General features: G+C 34.8%; 1 long non-coding RNA gene across 2 annotated transcripts; it reads right to left on the bottom strand.

Moving 5' to 3' along the window:
- Window positions 1-14,441: 14,441 nt before the first annotated feature.
- LOC148869054 (uncharacterized) lies at window positions 14,442-16,798 on the bottom strand. Of its 2 annotated transcripts, none has more exons than XR_016106937.1 (4): window positions 16,334-16,798; window positions 15,945-16,210; window positions 15,735-15,870; window positions 14,442-14,670 (listed from the first exon to the last, which is right to left on the bottom strand). It is a non-coding gene; the product is annotated as an uncharacterized LOC148869054 (long non-coding RNA). The 2 variants fall into 2 exon arrangements; XR_016106938.1 differs by lacking the exon at window positions 14,442-14,670 and adding an exon at window positions 14,783-15,018 and having other exon boundaries at window positions 16,334-16,774.
- Between the last annotated feature and the right edge of the window lie 512 nt (window positions 16,799-17,310).

Below are 17,310 nucleotides of genomic sequence, written 5' to 3' on the forward strand. Positions count from 1 at the left end.
AGCCCACAGGTCCTGCTCTTAGTGTTATTAAATGGTCTTCTTATTACCCTTCACGTGTAGTCCTACCCGGCGACGCCCACTGTAATGCGCTTACCTAGGGGTATTTCGGTCAGCGAGAACTTTTTTACTGACAAAATTACCCTTATTTATGTTAATGATCAATAGTACTAGCCTACCAAGTACCAGCCCGCGAACATCTAGGAAAGGGATAAGGTTACTACTTTCCTTGTTTCTAAGGCTACCTTCCCAGTTTTGCAGGCGGTGGGTTTTTAAATCATTGTCCCCCACTTGTATTTGCCACCTGGCAATCTCTTCATCTACTCATGTGACGATCTTGAGGGCCAATGAATGAATCGACTAAAGCCTAGTTCATTTATTGGGAATTAACTGTGTCTGTTGAGGGATTGAAAGCATTTTTAAGCCGGACACGTTCATCAATTGACGTCCAATCGCCTATAATTACTATTTTACCCCACTCTATGGTAATGTGATATTTCCTAAAGTTCTCTCAACACTATATGTAAAACGTCATCGGTGTAAGCAAAGTTTTTACACCGATGACTTTTTACATTGAACCAGAAATTGACCATTGCTTTTTTGAGAATATTGATAGATGGAAGCAAGGTTTTTAAAATCGATCTAGATAATGAATTGGTCAGAGGTTCGATTTATAGGTCAAATGGTCCGACTTTTGAATTAAACGATTGGCTTATTTTAACAAAAATAAAAATAAAAAACAGTCAAAACTGTTGAACGATTTGAATGGTTCAACTGCTCGGGTCAGCAAGGTAGAATACTAAATGGATGTAAAACTTTAAAGGTGATGAAATTTTATATCTATTATCAACGTAAAATACAACCCATCCGAACATATACAAAACTGAACCAAAGTATAAATTTATATTGATAATAATTATACCTAATTTCCAAAAGCATACAAAACCGAACCGATGTTACTTCCCATCCAAATGCAAATGCAGCCTAAGTGATCAAATAATTCATAGACAAAAATTGCCCAAATAGCTTAGGGTGTCGGTGTTCAATATGGCTTCCATTATCTGGGTAAAGATGGATGGAGATGGAAGAGTATTAACATTTTTGTGGATGGCTAAATAACTTGTCCATCCTCCACGAGAGTATCGTTTATGGGGTAAATCCGTAAATGACACTCTCCAGAAAATTTGTTTTTTATAGGACCCGTCACCCGTTATAGTGATACAGTCAATTACGCTAGGGCCGGGCCCATAGCTAGGCATCCTATTTTCCTTCGCGTTTTCATTTTCCAACTATTCTGGTTCTTGTATGTTGCTCTTTTTCTCCAATTCTCCATTTCTTCAAATCGACCTTATCAGTATCCATCCATCGAGCTAGCTTTCCCACTGTCCTGGTCAATTTCGAACATCCGCCTTTTATATATTACCTTTAATCGCCAATCCCCAATCGCCGGCCGGCAACTAAAATGGTCTCATTCCAACAGGAATAGATAGTAATCAGAAACCAACCGCTATTGAATCTTGACTACAGCAGCCTGTAAATTTAGTCCATAGACAAGCTTAACCTTAGACTTCTCTAGTAGAACTCACCAGTCACCAGCATCATTATCTTATTTGATTGAGAACTCTTTGTTTAGAGAGATGAAGACAAAAACACAGTTGTGGTATAATTATTCTTAGCTATTAGGGCCTGTAGCAATAAGTTGTTCTGCCATATAAAGAGCAGACATGATGGGTCAATCTTCCATCAGATGAGTAGCCATCCCCATTTGGATGCATGAATGTAAAATCTTACTTATCCATACCAGCTAATATGCTACCAAGGTGTTCCATATCATCATTCTTCTATTAATGTGCGCGTTCTCTCTCTCTCTTTAATTTTCAGATGTAAATCAGGGCAATTAGACACTTTCTTTGCCACGTGGCATGCTGTTATTGTTTGAAACTTTCGACATTTAACAAGGGCCCCATCCATCTCACACGTTAAATTTGTATAACAGTAGAGCTTGGGATTTGTTCATTAAACAGCAAATCTGTCCCTTCACTTCGTTTGGGGAATACAAAATGACAAATAAAAAAATGTAGAGTATCCTAGGTTCTAGATGTCATTCATTTAGTAAAATATATGTTGTATTTAATTTAATGTATGCTAGCCTAGGCTCATATACCCAATGGAAGACTGGATAACGAGATAAGGAAAATTTCTTTGTTTTCTTTTTCTTTTTCTCTTTTTGGTTCTTCGATGCTTTTAAAAATAATAGTGTCAAAAATAACAAAATATTATGTAAATATTATAATACTTAAAAGAAAAAAATAAATGAAAGAAGTGGGTAAAGAGAAAAGAAGGGAAAGTCAATGGTTCATCTGTAAATTAGTTTATTTAACAAACAAAAGTTTTTTTTTTTTGGTATTCAACAAACAAAAGTTTGCATTAATGTTTCAACTAAATTCGTGAAAATATCTATTTGCTAGAATGAATAAAGACTAGAAATTTCCAAATTTCATTTGGATGATATAACAATGGCACATGATATCATCAATTCTTATTGGGCTCTTTCTGAAAAAGCATTGCGTGGTAAAACTACAGTCGTAGTACAATTTTATTTTATAAAAAGACAAAGATGTCAGAAAAATCAAACCAAGGATAGGAAAACTCTTGGAATGTGTTTGATGAAAGGAACATATCCATTCCTCAAAATTGATTCCTGAGGAACCACTTATTTTAAGCATCAATTGAGGAATCTCCAATTTCTCAAAAAAAAAAAAAAAAAGGAAAATTTGCATAAAAAATTCCTAACAAAGCACCTTTTCATTGAATCCCTCTCTTGCAAATTTTAAATTTCTGATATTTTTTTATTAGTTTTGAAGCTCCTTGGCTTGAATGTTTGAGCCTTCTTGGTCCAGCCTTGACCCAACTCTGAGACATGACATTTATGGGACATGTACTACCTACCTTGAAATAGTCACCTCATGATTCCAATCTATCAAGAACGAAGATGGTAAAGAAGAAATAGAATGTCTAGTAGCTTGATTTCAAACTTAAACACTAATGGAGGTCGGGTTTATTTATTTATTTATTTCAAAATTTGAAAATCCAAGGACCAAAGCAACCTTTGACCCTTAACGAGAACAGATCCATCTTGATTCTTGATTCATGGATTTGTGTAGGAGTGACTCCGCCACGTATATATTCTTCTTGACACTTGTTTTATTAGTCACGATTCATGGATGGAGAGAGTATTTGACTTTTGGGAAGCCCGAGCCCCGAAGTGGGCTGTGGGCCAAACTGCTTAAGTCGTGGGCCGATCTGACATAGGTTCATTAACTGGTATTGCCACCAAACGATCTGACACATGCATTCTTCATCCTTCCTTCCTGCCCCCATTTGGTATCAACTTGCCCAAGAGGTAGACCTGGCAATTGGATTGGGTAGGTCGGGTTCGGGTTGGCTAGGGTACTTTCGCTTGATTTCGGGTTGGTTTGTCAAATGCTAGACCTTAACCATAAATTTTCGGGTTAGAGTTGATCCATGGGTCAACTTGGGTTATTCTAAAAAATAATTAAAATTTAAAAAAACAAAAAAAATATATGAAAAATGTCAAAAATAAAAGAATTAATCTTAAAAATCTAAATATAAAATAAAAAACTTGAACATTTAACAATTTAAAGAGTAAACAATAAAAAGTAAAGACTAAATAGAAAAAAAATAAAGAGTGAAAACTTCTAACAATCCATAAATGATCCCAATTAAACTTGACAATCGAGTCAGCAGGTTGACCCATGACCCAACCCATTTTTTTCGGGTCGGGTCATTTTCCCCATTCGGGTAGCTAAATATGAGACCTAAATCCTAGTTTTTTGGATTGAATTGGATCGGGTTTGCAGGTTGGATCAACTTTTTGCCAGGTATACCAAGAGGCCATTGGTACACTGTATACATTTGACTAGTAATGTTCAGTTGACTATATACAGGGCAGAGTCAAAGTTACTTTTTGTTTGGTAAATCCGAAGTGAGTCAAAGTTACTTTATTTTACAGGGTTGGAATGGATAATACTTCAATTTTATCCAAGATATCGATACGGTATTCTCAATACATGGTGTATTGTATCTATATCCATGGTTATGGATATAACATACACCACAACTGGTTATGTATTTTATGAGTCGTGTGTATTGGTACGATGTGCTTCCATATTGGGACATATCGCACCGTATCGATGGATACAGTCTGATATACATCAATACAGAGGTATATACATGCCTTATTTGACAAAACTGTATATTGATTACTTTTGGATTGTTTTTCATCTTTAATAAAAAATGAAAATTAATATTATAAAAACTGAAATAAATAATGATGTGGCACGATCTGGGCACTCCTAGCTGGCTGCTGATTGGTTCCTTGCTGGCAACAGACGGCACCTGAGAAGACGAAGGTTAAGGATTCCCAGGGGTTTTGCCCGACAGGAATACTCCGATACTTAAGTTAGAACGCTAGGGAGGAAGAAAAGAGTGTAAAAGGCTAAGAGTGTAGGTCGCGTTGGATCACTGTGTCTCAAGATTAGCTCGTGAGCAAGTAAGATAATTCAAGTTCAGATGATAATCCGAGAGTGTGAGGGTAAGTATGAGAGTGTCCTCTCCCCTTCACCTAAAATGCTTTTATAGGGGCATTCTTGTCAAATCAGGCGTAACCGCCACTACGCTCTTGTCGTAGCCGTTACCTGCCAAGTCTGCGTAGGTGATCGTTATAGAGTACTACCCACTTAGATGAGTGACACGTCCTAAAGGGACAGGCACGCCACCATCTGTCGAGAGACGTGGGTGCAAACAGTCAAATGGGCAGGAATTGCGCCGTCAATCGAGAGACGTGGTGCAGTTTGACGGGTATGGTCTTGTCAGATAGAAGCTTTCTGAGAGCGTCATGTTGCTTAGTCGCGAGCTACTTTGTAGCGAACTACCCTGTTGCGTAGCGAGCTCCTAGGGATACTTCGAAATGGCCCTCATCGATATTGTCTTTGGGGCAGTTCTTCTACCTAAGTGTTGGAGCTAGCTGGTTACCCTAGCTTGTGAGTTGAAATAGTCTCGGAGTATTCCCTTCTCGGTAGCTCGGGGGACTTGGAGCTCACGTTGTAGCGAGCTCCCCCTACAGCGAGCTATGCCATAGCGAGCTGCTTTATAGGCTAGTTACTTAGCCGTGGTCAGGCCATAATGCTGAGTTGTCGCTCGTGCTGAGTCAGGTCCACGCGTCATCGTCTCAGTAGGTCGAGTCAAATCATCCTCCATCAAATAATTTAAGATTTAATTTTTTTCCAAAAAGTTACTAAAAACTAAAAATTATAAAAATAATATATTTCATCTACCTTAGATGATTTATATATTTTATTTTACACATAATTACATGTTAAAAATGATAACATAGTTATTATTTGAAATAATAGAGTTATTATAACCAAATTAATGGAAAACACAAAATTATAATTACAAAAACTGAAATAAATAACTTAAGATTTAATTTCCCAAAAAATTAATAAAAAATTAAAATTAAAAGTAATTTATTTTATCTAGCTTAAATGATTTATTTGATTTATTTTACAACTATATGTAAAATAAAAGCATTTAATGTTAAAAATGAAAACATATTTATTATTTAAAAGAGTTGTTATTCAAATAAAAATACTAAATTTATAAATATTCCCAAAATTCAGTCAAATTGAAAATTATAATTATAAAAATTGAAAGAGTAATAATTATTGTATAATGTTTGAATGTTCTAGAGTCCCGGTATTGTTTATTGTAATATTTCTCTTCATATAACCTATTGAAGTATGCATTCTTCATGTGTTTATATCTTATTCATAGATAATTCAGCTTTTGGATTAGTATTATTAATGTATTTATATGTGATTTGTATGCATTTCCCTAGCATATCCAAGCATTTTTATATATTTTCATTCGTATACGTTTCCAAAACGTGTATGTTTCTGTATTCATATCTAACTTGTCTGATACAATACAATACTCGATACCGATACTTTGATTCTTGATTCTAGCATAATCCGAAGTAAAAAGAAAAAAGGATCATATTTTTTATGATAAATTACAAAAACCCCTTATACCATGGGATCAGTGATAAAGACCCTTTATATTTAATTTGCGACAAAGACCAATTAATTTTAGCCGTTAAACAAAGACCGCTTTCATTAGCGTTCTGTTAATTAACCTAGAAAAAGATTATCATTTGACCGTTTAACTTTTTTAAATGCCTAAATTACCCTTTTCTAATTGATTTGGTTTTGTTTTATTTTTGCAGGGACACGATGCCTCCCTTCTTTTAGAATCCAGCAATGGAGTTGAGTCCGAGAATGATGCTCCTCCCAATGAAACACTGAAGGGTTTTGATCTCTTTGGCGTTATCAAGTCCAACCTTGAAGAAGAATGCCTAGCAACAGTGTCCTGTATAGATTTGGAATTCATTAGCCAAACGCTTTAACTGTTGCTTTAACTGTTCAGTGGGCTGCGGAACTAATGATGAAGTTTAATTCTGACGTGAAATCTTATCACTGTTTTCACAGCCCGCTGAACAGCTTCAACTAAACCTTGTTCTATTGACCTACGTCTGTAAATTTTGGATTTATCACAAAACAATTTAATTAACAGAATTACATAGGCACTCAAATTCCACCACAGTTACATGGAAACAGAGATAAATAACTTATGGAATTAATGTACGAAAAGAAACTGAGGCAACAAAGAATTGACTCAAACACCCACACGCCACTGAGCGAAGCTGAATTACGGAATGACAAGAAAAGCAGGGAAGAACCCTCCTTGCAATCGTCTCAGCTTAGAAGGCCTCAACGCACACAGCTCGGAGGAATTTGGGAAGGCATTTTCCATTAATAGTTCGGGCTACCTTGTTGCCAGACTCGATGGAGATTCAGAAGAAAATTTCCTGACAAAACAAATCGTTGATCCTTTTCCTTTGTTTGAATTCCAAAAGGGTACTAATATCCTGTTTTTCAGTTTCAGTTCAACGGGATCAAATCTGAAGAACTGGACCTACGTTCGTAGCAAGATGAGCATAAACGAGCACAGACATCATGTGATTTTAGTTGTTTTCCATTGACGTCACTATCCAAGGACCTAACTGGAGCTGGTTTTGATATGTTCCAGCATATCTAGACTGTGAATCCGTCAAGCACCTAGCTTGACCAATTTTTCTTCTTCTTTTCTTTTTATATTTTGAATCCCCCCTCTTCATTTGTTGATTTGAACGATGTTAACAATGTACAGAGAGATCCTAGAGAGAAAGATTTGGAGTTGGTGATCCTTTGGGCTTTCCTATTCTTTTCTTTTCTTTTCTTTTTTTTAATCCTTCTTGTCAAGAGAAATCATGAAATAATGTTGTTATTTTGTAAACTAAAATGAATTCTTATTCTGTAAATGGATTTTGTAGAAATAGAGTGGTGACTGGTGAGCATGTTTGTTTGAGCCCCATTAGGAAGTTGATTTTAGCTTCTAATGAGTAATCATCTCATGGTAAAATATGATATTAGTTTGGCCAGAAAATGTTAATGTTCATCGATTACTACTATTATTATTGTTATTGGTTTGAGTTCACATGGTGTTGCGTGGAGGGTGGACAAGAATTTTCTTCAGCACTTTTCCAACGGTGAGTGTCCCTTCTTAATGAACTAACAGGAGATTTTTTCTTTTCCCGTAATGATCACCAGTGAGATGACAAAAATTATTTTTTCCTGCGAAAGCAATGAAGGCATTATTGGGTCAATTAGGTTTTAAGAGAAAATGGCAAGAAAAATAAAATAGAGAAAGTTTAATAGGGTGTTTTAGTTATTTATAACTGTCATTTGACTTAATGGTTGAGGGGCTATTAGTCACAACGTAAAAGTTCAGAGGGGTTTTTGTCACAGATTAAAGTATAGGGTGTCTTTCTCACTGACCCCATAATACAGGGGGGTCTTCATAATTTACCCTATTTTTTAACTAGAGAAAAAACTTGGAATACAATTTGTTGGGTTGGATTTATTATGCAGAATACTTCCCATCAAGGTTCAAAATATTGGAAATGCTATGCGTATCAGAAAGGCAAATTTAAGAGACATATTGGGATACGCCTTGATTACACATGGATATAGACGAAGAATTAAGATACGCATGGAAATACATGGAAATGCTATAAATACTCTAATAAAACATAAATAAACATCAATATCACTAAATATAAGACTTAAATGAGCTATTTGTACATAAAAATCACATGTTTTAATGGGTTTTATGAAAAAAAACATATTATAATCAACAAAAGGGAGCAAAAACATACTATCTAATAAAATACTTAATTCAGTGCCAACTTCAAATTTTAAATATATTATAATTTAAAAATTCAACATTTGAATCCCAGTTTGTTTTTTACAACTTTAAATGAATTACATAAAAATTCAATTATTATATAAGTTATCCAATTTTAAGGGTTAATGTGTACTAATTCTCATTTGTTATTATGAAATTTTTTAAAAACATTTTTAAATATTTTTTTTCAATTATTATCTAACACAAGTATCCAATTCAACAAATAATAATTGTTTTCATATTTTTTAGGCCATAATTATATTCACACTCAAATTATAGATTACCATGGGAAATATATCAATGTGTATTTAAAAAAAATTAAATATTACTAAGAATTCTTTTTATTTGTTTTAAACACTTTGCCAAGTGTTACCTAATCCAATTATTGAATCAAACAATTTTTCTGCATTTTTTAAATAATTATTTATTTTTAATCAAATAATTATTTTGCATGTTTTATTCTAAATATTAAATTTTTTGAATGGCTTCATGGATATCTATTATTTTTATTCTAAAATTAATAACTATTTTGCATTTCTCATTCTAAAAATTAAATAATTACTTATTTTTATTCAAAAAAATTAGTTTGCATGTTTTATTTTAAAAATTAAATATGTAACAAAAATATTGAATGGATTTATGGACATGATAGATTAAATACTTATTTTGCATGTTTCATTCCAAAATCTAAATAATTATTTATTTTTATTCAAAAAATTATTATGCATGTTTTATCTAAAAATTAAACTAAAGTTTAAAAAGTAAATATGTAACAGAAAAATTGAATGGGTTTATGGACATAATAGATCATCCATACATTTATTGTAAATATTTATTATTAGAGTTTAAATCATAACAAAAAATTATAGAAATAAATAAATATTTATAATCTAAAAATAAAAATAATAATAAAACCATGTCTCCGCTACCATGTGGTCAGTCGTGGCCCTCACAACCCACAAGTTTCGTGAGGTTCTGTTTGCTCCTACCTTGAATGTACTAGTTTTGGTCCTTTTGAATGTCAATGGGTGTGCTTTCAGCGTGGTAAATGGAATCTACTCATGTGAGTAGATCCAGGGTTTTAAAAACCGATCCAGAAATGGGACCATTTTGGGTGCCATTTTTCGGTTCGGCGGTTCAACCATTCAGGTCGAACGGTTTGACCCGTTATGTCATAAATAAATTAAAAACAAAAAATTATATATAATAAAATTTAAATAAAATACAGAAAATACACAAAATTACAAGGAAAAGAACATCATATGAAAAAATAAAAATATTTACGTATAAAAATAATAAAATACATAAAATACAAAAAAAAAATCCAAAAAAAACATAGAAAATTACAAAAAAATACAAATATTTTTCCTCCAATTTGTATGAGGAAAAATTCAATCATACAGATATCTAATGTTGTTTAGAGCAGCACTTGGGAGAAAAAAATACAAGTGGTGAAATATGTATACTATCAATAGTTAAATTGAAATCAGATAAACAACCAAAAATTGATCTGAAATACATTATTAAACAATTCAACACTTTTGTCTTAATATGCTGAAATATATACTATCAAGCAAATCAAACGAAATCAGTATGAAGTATATATATTTTTTTATATTAATAAAATAAATTGAAATAAAAAAACTACAGTGATCATTTCAAGTTTTCAACACTTTTGCCCTTTTGAAAGTAACTACTCCAAGAAATTAAGAGAATGAATTTCAATTCTAAGTTTTTATTTTCTAAGAGAATGAATTTCTTCAAATAACTACTTTATGTTCTTGAGCATTCAAAAAACTAGCTAAAGAGCCAAAAAGACAAGATTAACCGATTCAAGTATACGAATAAAGCATGAGGCATGATATAAATCCAAAGTTTAAGGCTTTAAGCTTAAAAAACATGTTAATATACCATTTTAAGCTTTAAATCACTATTAACAAATAAGGGATGTGATTTTTCAGTGGTTCTTAGTTCCAATGGAGTGGTCGCCGATGCAAAATAGTGGTTCTTGATGCAAGAAATCGTAGTATTGCAAAAAAGGAAAAAGGGTAATGAGTTAATGGCGTAATGCACAAAGATTATTATCAACTTAGAGAAAAATGAAAAAAACATAATCACATGCAAGTTTTTTACCTTATAGTCGTCGTTGTACTCCTTCCAGAGTGGTTGCCAGCAGTCGTAGTTAAGATTGGTCGTCGGAGGTTGGATGTCCACAGTGGTCACTGCCGTTCCCTTCAAGAGATGCCTTTTGTTTCAAGAGATCATAGTTGTTTGGAAACAAAGGAAACAAAGTCTTCCACCGTGTTCGTTGGCTTCCACTACAAATCTTGGTCGCCGGCGGGTGGTTGTTCAGACTTTAGGAAGGTAGGTGTCGGTGTGCTACTGTCGTCTTCTTCGGTGAAGCTTGTAAAGATGTTGGGTTCTCGAAAAACAAAACCCTAAAGGGAGGACTGAAGGAGTCATTGAATGTTTAGTTGGGATAGGTTTGTCATTTTCTTTATTGTTTTTTTTAATTTTAAAACAAAACAATAAATCAATATAAATATAAATGCCAAACCGCTAACCATTGCCCAGGTCGAACGAGTCGACGGTTCAATCATTTGGGTCAATGATTTTTTGACCATTTCAATGGTTTTGGGCTGAATGGCGGTTCGGGGTAAAACCAAAACTGTTCGAGTGACCAATTTCTAGTCTAAATGGCCTAATTGTTCGAGTTAATGATGGTTCGAAAACATTGAGTAGAGCAATGATCGCATGAGAGAAAAAATCGAGTGTGTGTGTCTCACTACTTTCATTGCAAGTGTGGCACATGTCTCACTACTCCACTTTCTCTCTCTCTCTCTCTCTCTCCACTTCCTCTTCCCACTCTCCTCTCTCTCTCTCTCTCTCTCTCTCTTCTTTGCCTCTCTTCCTGCTTCCTCGCTTCCCTCACTCTACACTCTTCTCCCCCTCCTCACTACCCCTCTATCGTCCTCCTTTCACTTCTTCTGAAATATCACTCTTACTTCTCTCTCACTTCTTCGCAACACTTGCTTCTATCGCCCTATCTTATTCATCCTCTCTCCCTATCTCTTATAACAGGAGTGGCTTGCTCTTTTTCTTGATGTGACAACCCAATACCAACACTTGCCCCTTTTCTTGATATGCAATTTCTCCTTACGGTATTCTCGTTTGAAAATTGTTTGCAGGAGGTGGAGGCGCGACGAGTCACCATCTCATGAGGTGCTGTTGAGAGGAATGGATTTGTGAACTTGTTAGCATCATCCGCTTTTAATGCCACCAAAGCTTGCCAACAGTTCAACACTAAAATTGCAGGTAACATCTCCCTCAATTTCTCTTTCTCTGTAACCCTAATAGGTTGGTTTCTATTTGTCTGTTTTTTATAGGTATTGATTTCTAGTTCTCGGCGAAGGGGGTTTTCGTAAGTCGAAGCTATCTATTTTCTTCTAGTTTTGGGTTTACAGTTTGTGTTTGCTGGTTTTGGTGACCAGCCAAGTATCTGTTTGCTGGTTTTGACGATTTGTGTTTTTTGGTTTTGGTTAGGTGAATCTTGTTGGTATTTCAAATTTCTTGTTAGTGTTGCGTTTGATGGGAACTATTTTTAATTGGTCTAGACAATAAAACATTGTGATGTTTATTGTTCAATTTTGGATTATACCAAGTCAGATTTTTCTTTCTTGTGCAACTTTTTGGAGAAAACGCAGACTAGAGGTGACCTTAACCTCAATGGGGCAGTTTTGAAGTTGGGTTTTACTCTGTGCATCTTGTTGTTGACTATGTTGAGCCATCAATACAGATAGTAACATTTTGACGTTTTAATTTTGAAAGTTTTTCTCGTATCTCACTTGGATCCTTTGCGGACATGGAAAACCAATATAAATTTTCTTTTTTCTTTTTAGGTATATATGGGAGTCCATGGCTGATGGGTCATTTGCAATTTCTTAAGATGTATGGAATAAACCACTTTAAACATGGAAATGAGATCAGATTGCATTTTAGAGAGTAAATTGGAAAGTATTTGGAGGAATATAAATTAAAAGTGGGTATATTGATTCCTAGATGGATAGTCCTATGCTCTTATTATAGTTTATACTTTCTTCCTTGAATGTTGCTAATCACAGTTCAAATATGTTGTTGCAAGATGCAACAACTCTGTCTTTTAAGTTCTTTAACATATAGTCAATATCTTCCGATTGGAAGAAGTAGATTTGGTTTTACAAACATCTGGTTTTTTTGGTTCATTGTTTTCGACGACTCCATTTGATAACAATTCGAACATGTGAATTCGGATGGGTGTTCTAGACTTGAGAGTTTTCCTCTCCTTTCCCAGTGTACTCTTCCATTCCCACCGTCTTCTTCCATTTGTAGGGAAATATAAGATGGTTGCTTGGTTTTTGATTATTTTGTGTTTATTTGTTTTGTAGGAATTCTATTGTAGCATGCGAGCAGTACATGCTATGGAATCGTTTGGGTAGAAGATGTTATGGGATCGATCTTTTCTTTGATTTGTCTTCTTACAGAACAAACAAGTGTTGTTTTAGAGCCTTGAAAACAACAAACAAGCGCTGTTTTTCCCAAATTTGTCAATGTCATCTCTGTCAACAACCAAAAAAAAAAAAAAAAAACATTCATTAATTATGTGGGGAAGGATAATATGAAAACGTTAGTGAACACTGAACAATTAAAGTTTTTAATCCATGAACCTTATGTTTAGCTTCTTTTGTTATTCTATTTTCTTCATTTTCCAATCCAAATTAGATATAATTGTAACTTACCTTGGTTTTTTTGTTTTAGTTTTGCACTGTACAAAATTTCCAATTTTTATGTTGAGATCCTAGGATAGGGTAAAATCATAATTTTTTTTAGTGAAAGGTTTTTAAGACAACAATTTCTATCCATTTTTCTCATTTATTATTGTTTATACTGGGTGAAATGAATTGATCCATCATTAGTTGTGAATATATTTGTATTTATTTGGATATCAAAGTTTTTATTTGGTTTTACATTTTGGTTAATAAGATGAAGTCCAAAAGTTAATGCTTCCAAACCTAAACTTAGAAGCACCTTCTCTTATATGGCTTATTCAATTCTCTTTTCCAAGACCTTGGCTTGCGAGGGCTATCATTGGGCAGCGTTCCTATCTTGTATCCTGCATGTGTACTTTATGTATGTGATCCTGTATTAGATGGTTGTAAATGTGTTATCCATTTGTTTATTCTTGGTATCCAAGCATTTTAGACAATGACAATTTAAACCCGCATCTTAGATGTGTTTCATGCATTTGGGTTGCTGGTAGTTTGTTCTCACAATTTAATGAGGGTTGCTTTAGATGTTTAATTCAATGCTACTACAAATTTTTTCTACTGAAACGACGCTGTAATTGACTGCATATTCTATGTTCTTTCCCTTTCTCTATTTATTTTTGTTCTCCATTTTTCATAGTCTTTTGTCCCTACTTCTTACACAAATATTTGTTTGATTTTGATGGAGGGTAGCAAAGATTGGGCTCTGTCCACTAGATAAGATGTTTGCAGTTTGCAAAAAGATGAAATCTCCATCAATAAATTGCACGTGATTGATGGTGGAGATCCACCCTTCAAAATTGGATAAAAGGACCTACAATCAAATGGATAACCAAAGATGAAGCTGGTGATAAGGCAGTCAAGGCAATTGCAGAGTTTGTTGATGAAACTTTGAAGAGTAAGCGATGTGTGATGGCCTGTAATTCTTGTCCTTGAGAAACATGTATCCATTCTACATCAATTAGATATTTTTTATCACTTTGGTAGTCTATGTAAATATTTGCTTATGTTTGTAAATCCCATAATTGACAAGGTATTTAGGTGATATAACAAAAAGGAAAGATGATTCTAAACATAATCTTGCTAAATTAATTGTATCATAAATAATGAACACAGTTTCTATAGGATCATGTGGGAAGAGTTCTAATAAACATGATATTTGTAATAGAAGAAATTCATTAAGTTTTTTAATCATTTCTATTCTTTTTTATCATTTTTTACTCTCAATTATTCTGTATTATTTGCCCGTGCACAGGCGCCCCTCACTAGTTTTAAGTTGAACAAATGGCAACTTATTTTATAAATAAAGAGCATATCAAAAGTGATTGTTTTCATTCTCAAATAATAATTCACATCAGCACCCCAAGCAATCAAAAGACGCCACTTGTCATCTTGCACGAGTCCACCCTTAATGTGTGCAAGCTAATGGGACGGACGTGAGCTTGTCCCGTTAGCTCTAAATTCGCATAAAAGCCAATATTTCCTCATATTCCTGCCAGATATCCTGCACTCAAAATGGTGTGGGTGGGGGTGCACTTCCATTCAGAAATGAACACGTCTGGTGCTGACATAGGCACCCCGCTCTCCATGTGTGGAGGAATGCCAAACGGTGAAACTTCTGTTAACTAATATTTATATTTTTAAAATTTAAAAAAGAATTAAAGTGAAAAAATAGAGGAAACCCAAGTCTTTTAGGTTCTAAACGAAAACATCATGAAAGCCAAGTGATATCCACCATTAACAATTGCATAAGACGAGCTTAAGTCAGGGGTAGAAAATTCACTTGTTTAGTTCCTTAAATCTTCACAATGAACCCTTGGAAATATAGATGGGGATTCAATCTTCTTCAAATCTGCAAAGGAATTCAATAACGAATCATAGGTCTTCTTCTTTTGAATAGAAGAATCAGATGGTCAAACTTCTCTTGCCATAGCCTTCAACGCTGATGGGAAATGAAGAAAATAATGTGATTGTAAGATTTCAAATGTTTCAGAATGTGCTCTGCAAATGATATCCGGGAGTCGAAAGGTTGTTGCTGAGATGTTGGGTCCTCTATATGAACACCATATCATGATAATGAAGGATTAAGTCTTAATTTTACTTTCCCTTGATGTTGATAATCCTAAAAAGGTATGCAGTCCTTCCGGTTTGCTTGGAGGGAGGATGATGCAATCATCATCATATATATGGAATCTGTTTAAACACCACCATTTCCCATCCTGCGGAGTAGGCCTGAACTTTAGTTCCGGATATTGGAAATTGAAGAAAAATGGGGAGGTTTACGTTGGAATTATTCCTAGTCCTTCAAACGTCGGGAGATTTCACCCTGGCCCTTGTCCAACATGTCTAACAATACTTCAGGAGTCTATTCTACCCAGGAAGGTATCCTACAATGGTGGATAGCACCTTCGTTTAATGGAGTTATCGTTTGGAGTCCAAAGGGCTAATGGGGGCAAGTCTCAAAGGACTCCCTCTCATTCTTTCACTATTTCCTTTTAATTAATTTCAAAAATAAAAATATTATAGCTTAAAGGGACTTCTACCCTTAATTCTATATAAACAACGTACCTGTGATGTATTTATTTCTTATTGGAAGTGCATCGCTGTCCACACCATTTCGAATGCAGGAGATCCGGACTCCAAGCCTTATTCCTGAGCCCGGATCGCCTGCCCACGTTTATCGCTGTCACACATGGCTCATCCTCTGCACAGTATTAAGAAAGGGGGAGATGTTGGTATTATGGGTAGGCGTGGGAAGAAGATCCGGAGTACCCTTACCCTGTTTAAGGATCACTCTCCTCCATCCGATCTGATCTCGGAATCCACGATCGTTCCGGCAATCTCACTGCCAAGAGCTATTGCCTGTCTCTCTCATCTGGGATCTTTTCAAGGTTTCACCTATAGAGTCTCATCAGTGATTTGGTCAGATAAAACGATCTGACTCTTCTTCCCAACATTCTTCGTGTAGGTTTCGATGGTTTTCCATCACTGAGAAACCGAAGATGCTGTGTTGTAGACGAGGAAGCCTTTTGTTGTTTTGAAGTCTGCAATAACGGAATTTTGAGCTGGGGTGAATTTATTGTACTAGAGAATATAAACAGGGACTTCGAGTAAAAGTCCACTTTGTGATAGGTTAGAAGATAGGTTCTGGCTTGTAGGGTTGTTACCTTTCTAGCTTTGGAGCACAGATCGGGGAAGTTGAGATGAACAGGAACTATTGAAGAATGATTGTTTTGACAGATTCAAAGAAGCCCATTTTCAGCAAATAAAGAAAGAAAAGAGGATTTGATAATCAAAAATAAAATAGGGGCGTTGCAGACTTGCAGTCTCTCTCTCTCTCTCTCTCTCTCTCTCTCTCTCTCTCTCTCCAGCCCCTGTTTCTCCTGTCTTACCACTGAACCACCGCCTCACGTCCACTGTTGCAACAAGTTGCCTCTGAAGCCTGAACCCGACCCAATCCGGCGAGAGCAAATTTGCCCCCACAAGATTACCCCCCAACGTCCCACGGCACATTCAAGCCGTAACATCTCTTGATGATGATTCCAGAAGTGATGATGTCATCATCGGAGATAATTTCACAATACACGGCGAGGATGTGTTGTGGGACGTTGTCGGGGGTAGATTTGAACTCCGGCATACCCCCTCTTGTTTATATTTCACATTCGAACTTGATTAAAATGATGAACTGAATCGTTCTTATGGGCTTTTGTGCAAATGTTTGGAGCTAACTTCTGCCCCACTAGCTCCACAAGTCGTGCGTGATAACAAATGGTGGGTTTTGATTGTTTGGATGCTTATGGGGTGCTGATGTAAACTCCTCAAATTAAAACTTTCTTTCTGTGTCTTAATTCATTCAAATGGTAGTTACCTCCACTCTAAAAAAATTAGTGATAGTTATCTCTATTAAGAAGTAAAAAAAAAAAAAAAAAACATCATTTTATAAAAAAAAACAAAAAAACATTTCAAATGATCCGTACAGTAGGTTATTATTTAGTAAAAAAACTTTTCTTAATTTCTTAAATTAAATAACAAATATATAAATATAAAATTAAATAAAATAATAACTTAAATTTACAATATAAAAGTTAGGTGCCCAACAAAATTTGCAAGAAAAAATAAATAAAAATGTAGAATACTTGCCGTC

This window comes from Nelumbo lutea, chromosome 2 (assembly GCF_056320005.1).
Source record: "Nelumbo lutea isolate HS-2025 chromosome 2, American lotus-T2T, whole genome shotgun sequence".
In the NCBI taxonomy this organism is placed as follows: Eukaryota; Viridiplantae; Streptophyta; class Magnoliopsida; order Proteales; family Nelumbonaceae; genus Nelumbo; species Nelumbo lutea.